The sequence below is a fragment of the Vicia villosa genome, linkage group LG2 (genome assembly GCF_029867415.1).
Source record: "Vicia villosa cultivar HV-30 ecotype Madison, WI linkage group LG2, Vvil1.0, whole genome shotgun sequence".
Lineage (NCBI taxonomy): Eukaryota > Viridiplantae > Streptophyta > Magnoliopsida > Fabales > Fabaceae > Vicia > Vicia villosa.
The window spans coordinates 63,404,090-63,419,152 of record NC_081181.1 but is presented as its reverse complement, the minus strand read 5'-3'; the positions used below and the strand labels follow the sequence as shown (position 1 = coordinate 63,419,152).

The window sequence follows — 15,063 nt, the reverse complement described above, 5'->3', positions numbered from 1 at the left end:
TATTTTACTTTAAAAGAACTTCTGAATCAACTTAGATAATGAAACGTTAGTAATAACAGAATCATAACTTCTAATTGATCAGTATCATAACTTCTTATACGAAGATAAAGCAAAATCATTTTAAAACTAATCCATACATCAGAACTTCTCATCTTCTCATTCTGGGCATAAATCCATACTGATATTCTTCAGAATGAACTTAAACCTATCTTCAGCAAGGGGTTTTGTAAAGATATCAGCCCATTGATGGTCTGTATCAACAAAGTTCAAAGATAGAACACCCTTCTGAACATAGTCCCTAATGAAATGATGTTTGATCTCAATATGTTTAGCTTTGGAATGTAATATTGGATTCTTAGATAAACAAATAGCAGAAGTATTGTCGCAGAAGATAGGAATGTTACTTTCATATATCTGATAATCTTCTAACTGACTCTTCATCCAGAGCATCTGTGTACTACATCCAGCAGCAGCAACATATTCTGCTTCTGTTGTAGAGAGGGCAATGGTAGCTTGCTTCTTGCTGTACCAGGAGATCATATGACTTCCAAGAAATTGACAACTTCTAGAAGTACTCTTTCTTTCAATTCTATCTCCAGCGTAATCAGCATCACAATATCCTACTAAGTTGTACTCTTTAGATCTTCTGTAGACTAAACCAACATTAGTAGTACCTTTCAGATATCTCAAAATTCTCTTAACAACTGTTAAGTGAGATTCTCTAGGATCTGATTGGAATCTTGCACACAGACAAACACTGAATAAAAGGTCAGGTCTAGAAGCAGTAAGATATAGAAAAGATCCAATCATACCTTTGTACAACTTTTGATCTACCTTCTTACTTACCTCATCCTTACCGAAGATACATGTTGGATGCATAGGAGTCTTTGCTTCTTTGCTTTCAGAAAGATTAAACTTCTTCATAAGTTCTTTCACATACTTGGTTTGGTGAACATATGTTCCTTCTGATGTTTGATTGATATGAGTCCCAAGGAAGTACTTGAGTTCTCCCATCATGCTCATTTCAAACTCAGCCTGCATAGACTTAGCAAACTCCTTTCCAAGTGTAGCATTATATGTTCCAAAAATAATATCACCAACATAAATTTGGCAGATTAAAAGATCATTCTTAAAGGTTTTACAAAAGAGAGTAGTATCCACTTTTCCTCTAGTGAAACCATTATCCAGAAGGAAAGAACTTAATCTTTCATACCAAGCTCTAGGAGCTTGCTTCAATCCGTATAATGATTTATTTAGATTAAAAACATGATTTGGAAACTTAAAGTCTTCAAACCCAGGAGGTTTATGGACATAAACTTCTTCATCTATATAACCATTTAAGAAGGCACTCTTAACATCCATCTGATATAGAGTGATGTTATGTTGAGTGGCAAAAAAATCAATAAGCGAATAGATTCTAACCTGGCCACTGGTGCAAAGATTTCAGTATAGTCAATACCTTCTTGTTGACTATAACCCTGAGCAACCAGTCTGGCTTTGTTTCTTACAACTTCTCCCTTTTTGCTTAGCTTGTTTCTGAAGACCCACTGTGTACCAATGATGTTAAATCCTTTTGGTCTAGGAACAAGATCCCATACATCATTCCTTGTAAACTGACTTAGTTATTCTTGCATGGCAATTATCCAGTCTGCATCTTCTAGAGCTTAATCAATAGAAGTTGGCTCGATCAAAGAAACAAGACCTAATTGACATTCTGCATTGTTCTTAAGGAATGCTCTTGTTCTGATAGGATCATCCTTCTTTCCAAGAATGACATCTTCTGAGTGAGCAGAGGTGAGTCTAGAAGATCTTCTGACTGTTGGCTCTTCAGAAATTATGAGATTCTCTAAAAAAGCAGCAACTTGATCTTCTGATCCTATGCTTCTGATATCTTCAGCTTTTGATACTTTGCTTCTTGGTTCTTCACCTTCTGAAATTGAGATATCTATATCTGCAAAATTCTCAAACTGTTTTGGCTTTTCAAGACCAACCTTATCATCAAATAAGATATTGATTGATTCTTCTACAACCAATGTTTCAGTATTGTATACTCTGTAGCCTTTAGAGCGTTCAGAATATCCAAGAAGGAAACACTTATGTGCCTTAGAATCAAACTTACCAAGATGATCTTTAGTATTCAGAAGGAAACAAACACATCCAAAAGGATGAAAATATGAAATGTTGGGCTTTCTGTTCTTCCAGAATTCATAAGGAGTCTTATTAAGAATAGGTCTTATAGAGATTCTATTCTGAATATAGCATGCAGTGTTTATTGCTTCTGCCCAGAAATGCTTAGCTATATTGGTTTCGTTGATCATGGTTCTGGCCATTTCTTGTAGAGTCCTGTTCTTTCGATCTACAACTCCATTTTGCTGTGGAGTTCTAGGGCAAGAGAAATCATGGGCAATACCATTTTCTTTGAAGTAAACCTCAAAGAATCTGTTCTCAAATTTGCCACCATGATCACTTCTGACCTTTATGATCTTACACTCTTTCTCAGATTGAATCTGAGTGTAGAATTCAAAGAACACTGAATGAGACTCATCCTTGTGTTTCAAGAACTTTACCCATGTCCAGCGACTATAGTCATCTACGATGACTAGTCCATATTTCTTCCCTCTGAAAAATGCTATTTTGACTGGGCCAAACAGATCAATGTGCAGAAGTTCTAGCGGCCTAGAGGAAGAAACAGCATTCTTAGATTTGAATGCAGGTTTGGAAAACTTCCCTTTTTGACATGCTTCGCAAAGAGCATCTGATTTGTATTTCAGATTAGGGAGTCTTCTAACCAGATTTAGTTTGTTAACCTGAGAAATCTTTCTCAAATTAGCATGGTCTAATCTTTTGTGCCAGACCCATTACTCTTCGCTAACAGACATAAGACAAGTTACCTTCTGATTCTTAAGATTTTGAAGATCAATCTTGTAAATGTTGTTCTTTCTCTTGCCTGTAAATAGGATTGAGCCATCCTTCTGACTTACAGCCTTGCAAGACTTTTGATTGAAGATTATATCATAACCATTGCCACTTAATTGACTTATGGACAACAAGTTATGAGCTAATCCATCTACCAGAAGAACATTAGTTATAGAAGGAGAGTTACCAGTACTTATGGTTCCTGAGCCAATTATCTTGCCCTTCTGATCTCCTCCAAACTTAACTTCTCCAGCAGATTTAAGCACCAGGTCTTGGAACATAGACCTTTTTCACGTCATGTGTCGAGAGCACCCAGAGTCCAGATACCATGACATGCTTTCCTTTGTCTTCTTTGCAGCAAGGATATCTGCAACGGGAATAATCTTTTCCTTAGGTACCCACATTTTCTTGGGTCCTTTCTTGTTAGTTCTCCTCAAGTTCTGATTGGACTTGGGTTTAGCATTATAAATAATAGGAGGTACAAAATGATAATCTTTATTCTGAGTTACATGATATTTTCTAGGTTGTGTCACATGCTTCTTAGTGTGTGTAATGTGAAAGCTTTTGGCATGTGATGTGAGCCTAATATCATGGGAGTGGCCATACTTGAACTGATCATACAAAGGCTTGTATGTGATTTTCATATCATCTACAGGTTCAAGTTTGTATGGGGTTTCACCCTCATAGCCAATGCCAACTCTCTTGTTTCCACTAACAGCATATATCATAGAAGCAAGTTGACTTCTTACAATACTTCTAGATAAGAACTTTCTAAAGCTCAAGTCATATTCTTTCAGAATATGGTTCCGACTAGGAATGGACTTTTCTGAGTCAGAAGGAGATCCAATATCTTTGAATAATTTTAAAACTTTTTCCTCCAGTTCAGAATTTTCCACTTACAGCTTCTTAGTTTCATATTCAAATAGCTTTTTTAGCTTTTTGTATTTGATACTAAGATGAGCCTTGAGTTCCAGAAGTTTTGTTAAACTGGAAACTAACTCTTCTCTAGATAGTTTAGAAAATACCTCTTCAGAATCTGATTCTGATGTAGATTCTGATCCATCATCAACTGTGGCCATCAGTGCAATGTTTGCCTGCTCGCCTTCAGAGTCTGATTCTGGTTCTGATGAATCTTAATCATCCCAAGTTGCCATAAGACCTTTCTTCTTATGAAACTTCTTATTGGGCTTCTCCTTATGAAGCTTCGAACACTCACTCTTGTAGTGACCTGGCTCATTGCACTCAAAGCAAGTGACCTTCTTCTTGTCATATCTTCTGCTTCTAGAAGATTCTCCTTTCTCAAGCTTCTTAGAACTTTTGAAGTTCCTGAACTTCCCATGTTTGCTTTTCCAGAGTTGGTTTACCCTTCTAGAGATCATGGACAGTTCATCTTCTTCTTCTGATTCTAATTCTTCAGAATCTTCTTCTTCAGCCTGAAAAGCGTTAGTGCATTTTTTATAATTGGATTTTAATGCAATAGACTTACCTTTCTTCTGAGGTTAATTAGCATCCAGCTCTATTTCATGACTCCTCAGGGCACTGATCATCTCTTCTAGAGAGACTTCATTCAGATTCTTTGCTATCTTGAATGCAGTCACCAATGGGCCCCATCTTCTGGGCAAGCTTCTGGTGATCTTCTTGACATGATCATCCTTTGTGTATCCCTTGTCAAGCACTCTTAATCCAGCTGTTAGCGTTTGAAATCTTGAGAACATTGTCTCAATGTTTTCATCATCCTCCATCTTGAAGGCTTCATATTTCTGGATCAAGGCAAGAGCTTTAGTCTCCTTGACTTGGGCATTTACCTCATGAGTCATTTTCAATGATTCATATATACCATGGGCAGTTTCCCTGTTAGATATCTTCTCATATTCAGCGTGAGAGATAGCATTCAGCAAAACCGTCCTTGACTTGTGATGATTTTTGAATTGCTTCTTTTGATCATCACTCATTTCTTGTCTTGTCAGATTCACACCACTAGCTTTCATCCCAAAGGAAAAGAAATTTACAAATTCAAGTAGTCAATATTATACGATGGTCTATTTTGAACTCTCCCAATCCCGTGTCATTTTCCTAATACTACAAATTAATTTCAACTTGAAGGATAGAAAAACACTTAGAAAGGGGGAGTTTGAATAAGTGTGACTTTAAAAACACTTAAGATAAAAACAATTGCACAATGATTTTTATCCTGGTTCGTTGTTAACGAAACTACTCCAGTCCACCCCCTTAGAGTGATTTACCTCACCAGAGGATTTAATCCACTAATCAACATTGATTACAATAGTTTTCACTTAGATACCCTCTAAGTCTTCTAGAGTATTCTGATCACACCTAGATCACTCTAGGAACCTTTTACAAATGAATGTAAAACAAATTCTTACAAGAGTATTACAATGCTTCTTAATAAGCTATAATCACAACTGTGATATTTCTCTTAAGTTCTAAACTTAAAATCTCACTAAGATATTACAATGAAGTGAGGTTGAAGATGAAGTTTGATAGCTCTTTAATTCAGCATCGTTTCGGCAAGATTGAAAGAGTTGTTCGTAAATTGGTAACCTTGCTTCTGATCAGAACTTCACTATTTATAGGCGTTTTGAGAAGATTACCGTTGGGAGCATTTAATGTGTTGCCTGATCCGTACAGCATTGCATTTAATGTTTCACTCTTTTGTCAACTACCTCGAGCCTTGCTTTGCCTGCTTTTACTGACTTTGCCTTTACTAGCTTCTAACTTTCCTTTTGTCAGTCAGCGTAGCCTGCCATCTTGTACTTGCTTCTGATCTGATGTTTGTAGATACAACGTTTGAATTTATCAGAGTCAAACAGCTTGGTGCAGAGCATCTTCTTGTCTTCTGACTTGAAATACTTCTAGCGTGATACCATAAGAACTTCAGTGCTTCTGCTTCTGAACTTAAGTTCTTCTGATGCTTCAATAGACCATGTTCTGAATCTGCTTGACAATCTTCTGATGTCTTGCGAGAGCATGTTCTGATGTTGCATACTTGAACCTTCTGAGTCAGTGCTTCTTGCGCTGAATTGTGCATACTCTTTATATATTTCCTGAAATGGAAATTGCATAGGATTAGAGTACCACATTATCTTAAGAAAAATTCATATACATTGTTATCATCAAAACTAAGAATATTGATCTGAACAATTCTTGTTCTAACACAACTTAGGCACCCCCTGAATCTAATATTCCCCCACTTTCACTCAAACAATCTCCCAAGTGTTTGCAAGAACTATTCGTTTGTGATGTGATTAAAATCACAATAACACACCAGATACCCTATATTTCTAAAATATGAAAGACTATCTGAAATAGAGTATTATACAAGAAAAAATTCAAAGACACAAAGAAATTCTAATATGACACAATAGATTTCTTTCTTCAAAGGCGAGTCTTAAAATAATGAGATTTAAATATTTTAATAAAATTTTATCCAATTAAACCTTCTTAAATAAAATTTATAATTTAATAAAATCTTTTTCATACTGATTAGTAAACAATTTTTTTCCCAAGTGTAATCTTTTCAAACTTCTATTGAACTAAATCTATAACAAATAATATAATAAATGCTTGAGACACCATATAACAATTTGAGCAGCGCGTGTCAGTGACAAGTAGAGATATAATGTCTCACAGCAAGTCAAGACATACTGCTAAAAAAGTTACCTAAAAATATGTTAATCAATTGTTATAATATAATACAATATTTAATATACTTTGATTCATGATTCTCTTTATCATTTATCACTTTTAGCGCTATTTTTTTTTTTTGCTTTCGCACCGGTTCCGACCTACATAGTAGATCGACTAATCCAACTCGTGCTACGGAGGCACGTGCACTGGCCAAGCGTTGTTTCTACTTTTAGCGCTAATTTATATACAAAGATATTGTCAATGTTGGCTTAATTTTTGGTTCTATTAATTCAGGTTCCACCATATTCCATTCATGACATAATTTATCGAGATCTCTTAGACCATGTGCAATGGGTCTGTTGAGTTTGAACTCAACATGCAAAATCCCCTCCAATGGGTGTTGAGAGAGGTGTTGAGTGTGTGCTGGAAGAGAGAGATGTTGAGAAAACTCAACACAATTGAGGCTGACGCAGAGGACACGTGGCAGCAGATGAATGGTTGAATAAAAATAAAAATAAATTTTAAATAAGAATATGAAAATAAAAAGTGGTGGGGTAGGGTGTTGAGTGAAAAACCAATGGAGAGGGTAAAAGTTGAATGAGTGTTGAGTTATTAGGTGGAAGAAAGAGAAAATAATGTGGAGTGTTTGGAGTTGAAAAAGTGGATGTTAATAGTTAAAACCATTGTACATGGTCTTAGTTTTCATAAATTTTACTAATTAGTTCTTCTACAATTAAAAAATATATTAAATGTAGGAACTCGTAAACGATGAACCCATCAATAATGACATCGTCAAAATAATAATTGGAGTGGCAGATCCCATAGAATCATCATATATCTACTAATAAGCGATCATGCTAAACTCTATAAATTGACATGTGGCACACGGCGAAGGAAAAATATCTCAAGAAACCCCATTATTTCTTGACAAAGGGAAGTGAAATATCAAAGAGAAAAATGATTAGACAGGTCAATTATCGATGAAAAATCCACTAGTACCATCATCATCCATGAAGGAACTCACAAACAACATCTTAGTTTCGTTGGACTAAGTTTGTGGGCAGGGGCAATTGTTCCTCACTACAAAGACTTTGAAATTACACATGGCCAATAAGGTATTGACTCATTAAAAAAAATATAATGCTCAATTGTATAGTTCTGCTTTATTTTGTTTAAGTCTAAAATATTAAAGGCCGTGATAGATTCCAATAAAGTTGAATAAGATTCCACGTATCAACTAAGAAGAAATTTGTTATCTATAAAGAATGTCAATCATAAAGAAAATCTATATGTTATATCTTGTCCTGTTTTAATGTATCCATCAAACACTAATATTAACTGCATAATGTATAAATTATGTAATACAATTTACATTATGTATGCTTAAAAACATCATAAGCAAATAAATCATTCAGGGATCGCAATTATCATATGAGAAATACATCACTTTTAACCATTGGACGTTCTTTCCACTTCTTCATGATCTCTAAAAAAATCTCATTCCACGTATCTACGACTCCTGGTGAACACCAATGAACACAATCATTTTTTAATTTGTTTGGAATCCCATTGGCAAATGGAAAAGGGTTCATATAAGCACCTGCATGACCATCTGGTCTCGACAATGCCAATTTTGTTATATCAAGCACTTCCAAATTAAGTCCCGATTGTTTAGCTTTTTCCTTAACATTTTCAAACTCCTCCATCTCAAGGCTTTTTATCTTCGCATCCATTCCTTTAAGTTTCTTCTCCTCTGGTTCGTATGGCTCTTTCTTTGAGCAAGTACCACCCTTATCCCAACCACCTTCAAAATGAGAAGGTGAATATGTTCTCACAATCACATCAATTCCATTCCCTTTAATAACTTTCCTCTCAATTATCATATTAAGTGTAATTCTTAAAGCCTTTCTCATTGCATCATAAAATCCATTATCAATATAATTAAACTTAAATTCACGACATTTAAAACAACCGATAACAGAATTATCTTCGTAGTAAATTGAAGGAACATCCATCCAATGACCAAATGACAACACAATCAAGTTCATTTGATCTACATGCTTAGCCCACATCTCATTTACCCTGTCCAAATATATTTTATTATATGGTGTCTCACCCTTTCTTCTTTGATCACCCTCCACAAGAAATGGTGACCAATAGAGGGACAAACTTGCATTGTGAGAAGCAAAGTAATATGTTGTCAAAGAGCCTTTTTTAGGAATAAGTTGTGGTAGTGAAATTGTGGATAATAAGCAAACAAGTGACTCAAACTGGTTATTTGCTAAAGAGTCTCCAACAAAAGCTACGTTCATGTTTTTAATAAGTTTAAGAAATGTGTTAGGTTCGAAAGTTGGAACATGGCAATCATTTGGTTTCCATCTCCAATAAAGAAAATTTGTATCAGGTCTTCCATTGATCATGCAATTTTGTGTGTCCTTGATAATTCTACATGTTGTTCCATTATACAAAGGGCCATTCATGTCATGGACCGATCCATCTTCCTTTTGTATAGTCACATGTCTTTTCATGAGGTTTTTCCTTATCTACCAAAACAAATAAATTAAGTCTTATAAAATAATGACCGCAAAATTCGATATTACATCAACCATATTTATCTATAGATGTTTTTGTTTGAGAGAGTTCGATAGCGTCTAGAGTAGAGCTGTCAAATAAGCCCTATCATTAAAAGCCCTAGTTATTTAGCCCCATTAAAGCCCTATTATATTGAGCCCTCAAATATTGAGATTTATTTTGGGCCCTAAAATTTTAGGCCCTTTGTATAATGCATATGTTTTTGGCCCTATTGGAGGGGCCTTATTTTATTCCAAAAACTCACAAAAGCTTCATTTCCTGTAGCACGCACGATACAAAGACTCTTTTTTCGTTGAAGAATAGGTTCAGGCTGTTGGCAATGATATGTATATATTATAAAAAACATGTTTTCTGCTATATAAGATATTGTTGGAAGTGTTAAGGTACTGTAAAGTGTTAATGGAAGTGTATGTTTTTATGTGCTTTAGAAATGGAAGTGTAGATTTGTATGTGCTTAAGAATTGGAACTGTATTTTGACAGTGACTAATGGAAGTGTATATTTGTACGTGCTTTAGAAATGTAATGAACCACATGTTGTTTGTATTTTCTATAGAAATGTAATGAACAATGTGTTGTTTCTATCTAAATTGTGTGTTCTATTATACTAATAAGAAGATAAACTATAGAAATACCTTCAGAGCTTTTTTCAATGTTACAGTCGTTAAATTTGGTTATTAATTGTATTGATCAATTAACATGTTTATATATATATATATATATATATATATATATATATATATATATATATATATATATATATATATATATATATATATATATATATATATATATATATATATATATATATATATATATATATATATATTGTTTGTTTGTTTGTCTTTTATATACTCAAATATATTTTTTATTTTTAAAATTTTTTGTTGGAAAACTTTTTTTTTTTGAATTTTTTAACAGAATTTTTAATTTATTTATTGTCAAATTTTTTTTTAATTTTTTTTATCAAGTTGTTTGTTTTTTGAAAATTTTAAACATGTTTTTAAAATTTTTTATTTAAAAGTTATTTATTTTTTTGATTTTATTCTATTTTTTAAAATTAAATTTTTTATTTTATTTGGGGCCTTATAGCCCTCTTTAAAATTTTGGGGCCTTATAATATTGGGCCCTATGTATTTGAGGGCTTACTATTTTAAAATTATTCTAGGCCCTCTTATTATAGGGGCTAGGGCCCAAGTTAATTGGCCCCTTAAATTGACACCTCTAGTCTAGAGTATCAATATACTAAATGTTTAGGATCTAAAAAAATCTAAGATTCGAGGGATCTTTTGACTCTACATCTATAAATAAATAAATAAATAAATAAATATATATATATATATATATATATATATATATATATATATATATATATATATATATATGGTCATGATCAAATGATGTTAAGGTGTCCAATTTACTAATATGACACCTCTGATAATTATACGTGTCAAACTTAGTAATATGACATATCCGATAATTGTTTGCTGCATATATATCCGTATCACAAAATATACCGTTGGATTGAAAGCTAATATCATATAGATCATGTCCATAAAATTTAACGTCAATCGAAAATCATTTAATATATTAAAGAGAATGATCAAAATTAACAGTTTTGTTGAAGTTTTGTAAAACGTTAGTTTTTATGCTTAAAGAGTTGTCAGAGGTGTCATGATACTAAATTTGACACATTTATGTCATTATATATATATATATATATATATATATATATATATATATATATATATATATATATATATATATATGATCTGATTGGAGATTTTAAGTTAAATTCTCCTGAACCATCTTGAATCTTAGATACTTAATCCGTTGACTGCTTCATTCTTTATCCAACAGTTTTATAAGACAGCAAGACAATCCAATGACACTTCTAATTAATAGTAATTTTTAATTGCAATTCAATGGAATATCAAAGATCGCTAACAAAATTTCAACTCAAAATATTAGTAAGTTAGAGCATTTACCTTTTGTCGGATGAGTGGAAGCTGAAAGTGAAGTGTTGTGAGTGATGGAGATAATAGGAATGAAAAATGAGACATTGGAATTGAAGAAAAAGTATAGGTAAATTAGAGCTATGAGTGGGAGACCATAGACAACAAAGTGAAAAATTATTTTGTTGAGTTTTTTCTTGAAAGTGTTTGTAAGTGTCATCATCTTTTTTCAAAGCCTATTCCTTTCTCATTTTTATGTTCGTTACAAACCAAATGCTTATGATTTATATCATTTTGGAAACCGGTTTTGAAAACTTTGTTTTGAAGCAAAACCATATTTGAAATCATTTTTGTAAGATTTCTTTAATTTGTAGACATTAGTTGAAACTATTAATTTTTGAAGCAAAACTTTTTGATTGAAATTTATTTTTGCAGGTAAATGTTTTTAATTGAATTTTTTTTTGTTTAGGTAAATCTTTCTAAGTAAAATTTATTTTTGTTTTGAGATGAATTCTAAGGTGTTAAATTTATTGGCGTTACTAAATTCATCATATTACTAAATTCTAAGGCGGCACTGCTGCAACAATAATTAGGGTTGGAGAAAAAACGAAGAAATTATTTGATGCAAAGGTAGTATCATAAAATCTAATAGAATTATTTGATCCAAGAATGATTAATAGTGATACATGGATATATAAGGAATTTACTTGCACCCTGGCCCTAGAAGCAACCTTGTGTTTAAGGTTAAACTTTTAATTGAAATATATTTTTATGTAAAACTATTATACATTTTGGTTAAATACTCAACATGGCCGGTCCTTTCCCAATTTTTAAATTTACTAGATCCTTGACCCGTGCGATGCACGAGTTCTTCTTTAAAATTTCAATCATACTAAATAAATTGTTCATAAGGAGTATATAAATAACTAAATCACACAATCATTTTTTATTTTTATCTATGGTCGAATCAAAATGTTGAATAATAAGTTTACAATATACGTAAAAAAAAATGATAATTCATTATGTCAAAATTTTGTTCAAAATTTATTCTAAAATCATATATATATATATATATATATATATATATATATATATATATATATATATATATATATATATATATATATATATATATATATATATATATATATATATATATATATATATATATATATATATATATATATATATATATATATATATATATGAGGACATATCTAGTGAGAATCGGTAATTTATATGAGAATGTGAGAATGAATCTGAACCATTAGATTTTAAAATAAATGGTGGAGATTAATCATCAATTTTTTTTCTCTCCTCCATTATTAAAATAAATGATGGAAGAGAGAAAAAATATTGATACTTAATATCCATCATTTATTTTAAAATCTAATCGTTCAAATTCATTCTCATATTCTCACATAAAAATGTCATTTTATTCCATTTTTTTAAAATTTATTGAATTTCTTTTATTATGATTTTTTTACTCGCTTTTTATTATGATTTTTTTTAACAATTCAATTCTTCATTTTTGTTATGGCATTCGTTTCAGGTAAATGCAGTCTATCATAATTTTATATCTTAAAGATTATGTTTTTGATATTGATAAACTGTGAAACTTTTTGGTCATAAATATAACTGGTATTTTCAAAAAATATATATAATACTAATGATTCATTCTAATAAATTATTAATTTTTTAATGATAAAAAATATATAATATATAAAAGTTTAAAATCATCAAAGTACAAAAGAAATGTTTTTAGATCACACAAGATGTGTTAAGCCGATCATCAAAATAAAAAATACTGGTGCAACCAAGAGAACCAAAAAGCTCCACTAAACCAGAACACCATTTATAAAATCGAAATCAACCTCTTTCGCTATTGTTGACACACCAATAAAAATCTCATCATTACAGACCATCCAAATAGACTACACAATTACATGCCGAATCATAGTATGATCACCCATAGACTTAGCCCTACCATCTGAAGAGAGGAAAAAATTAAAAAATAATTTGAATATCTCTAGGGAGAACCACCTGCCAACCTAACCACCAAAATATCCTATACCACACTAGTAGAGCTAACTCACAGGTGACAAAAAGATGAGGCACTAACTCAACGAACCCCCATACAGGTGACAAGAGATCCCATTTAGATCTATAATCACCCTATTTAAACATACTTTTTCTAGATGGAGACCTATCTTGTAAAAACTGCAAGGAAAAGACCACATTCTTAGAAGAAGATCATGTAATTGAGATGTGGAGAAGGGTTAGATTCTCAACCAACTGAGAGGTAAAAGAAAAATAATTGTTAAGGTCCAACTAAGCATGATAAGCACGAATAACAAAGATATACCATTTTTTGAATGGACCCAAGACCACTTATATACATCCATAAAGAGAGTAAAGCTTCTAATAACAGAGTGAAGATTATCTAGAATTGGTAAGCTGCTGTTTACGGTGATTTCCGGTAAACAACCGCTAGTCCTCCAAACTATAAAATGTACTTTGGTTACTCGCATGATCGACTAGATTGATCCTAGGACATAGTCAAACAATTGTCTTTTGATATGATTTGGTTCATATTTGTTTGTTCTTGCTTCGAAAACTCGTTTGTGATATGATCATATGACTATTCATGTGAAACAACACTTGTTATACATGTTAATATAACTTCGACAGAGAAAACATAAAAAAAAAATGTGTAAACTGCAGAAATATAAAGTGCAAGAATATAACGTGCAAGAATGTTAAATGCAGAAACGTAAAATGCTTCGAAATGAAAGTTTAAACGAAAAGATAAAGGAATTGAAAAGATACTTGAATAAAGAAAGATACAAATGTATTTAAAATGGTGTTGGTGTCATACGTACATTTCTCAGCGAACTCGTTCTCTTAACACTTGATACTTGAGTAATTTGTGAGTGATTTGTACAAAATGAACACCCGGAATCCTAACATTAAGGCCCTTATTTATACTAACTTCGACCCTAACGGTCCTACACTAATCTGATGCCACGTTGCTCACATGAATCCCTGGGATGCCATCTGTCCTTGTTCGGTTACACAGACTATTTCGAAATTCAAATCCTCCCGCCTGAATCCTCTTTCGATACGTGGCAACGTGATCAGAACCGAGAATGCCACAAAAACACGTCAAGCTTCAGTACCCTTCGTATTTCGCAAAACGTTTAAGTTTTAAAGATAATTCACTTCGAATTAGCTCCAATTCTAATCATATTCACTTCAACTTAAACAACATCCTCGAAACATGGCCATCAATAGCCATTTTTAATCTCAGAAATGGTCATCACTAACCATCCTTCTTCGAATTCTAACTCTTCAAAGAATATTTTCTCTAAACGAAATCTCCAGCCAACAGCTGCGTAGAAAGAAACGCCTTCTCCACCTTAGATCCCATATTAAGTTCTCCTCCACCATTGACTGATCTCTCCCACCATCCCATCTGGTTGATTAGAGATAGTAAACAACATAGGAAACTCAGTCTCAAATGAAATAGATCCAGCACTAAGATATTTCGACAAAAAAGTCCGGACCTCTGATCCCACTTTCTTTAAGATAACATTTATGAACCAATTAGAAGGGTCATCCTCTTTAAACCAAATATGAGACACATCTTCCAACCAAGTAGACATTTTTCAAAAGTGTGTAATCCCCCTCCCCAAAGAGAAGAAATAACTAAAGCATCATATCAAGCTACTAGTATATCACACCAAAGACGAGAAACACTCATGATCAATCTTCATCTCCATTCGGCCAACAATGATAAGGTAACAACTTGACCTATTTACTCTTAAGTTGACATACGGTCTCCCACTTGACCCAAAAACTAATTGCATCTTCCTTCACTCATCTCCATACAAACCTTCTTTGAATCTTTACTATCTTATTCAAAGCCTTTAGAGGTCCCTCATATTTATTTAA

At 32.5% G+C, this 15,063-nt stretch overlaps 1 pseudogene; it reads right to left on the bottom strand.

Annotated features, from left to right (window-relative positions):
• Window positions 1-7,836: 7,836 nt before the first annotated feature.
• LOC131649238 (xyloglucan O-acetyltransferase 1-like) lies at window positions 7,837-14,774 on the bottom strand (annotated as a pseudogene).
• Window positions 14,775-15,063: the final 289 nt, after the last annotated feature.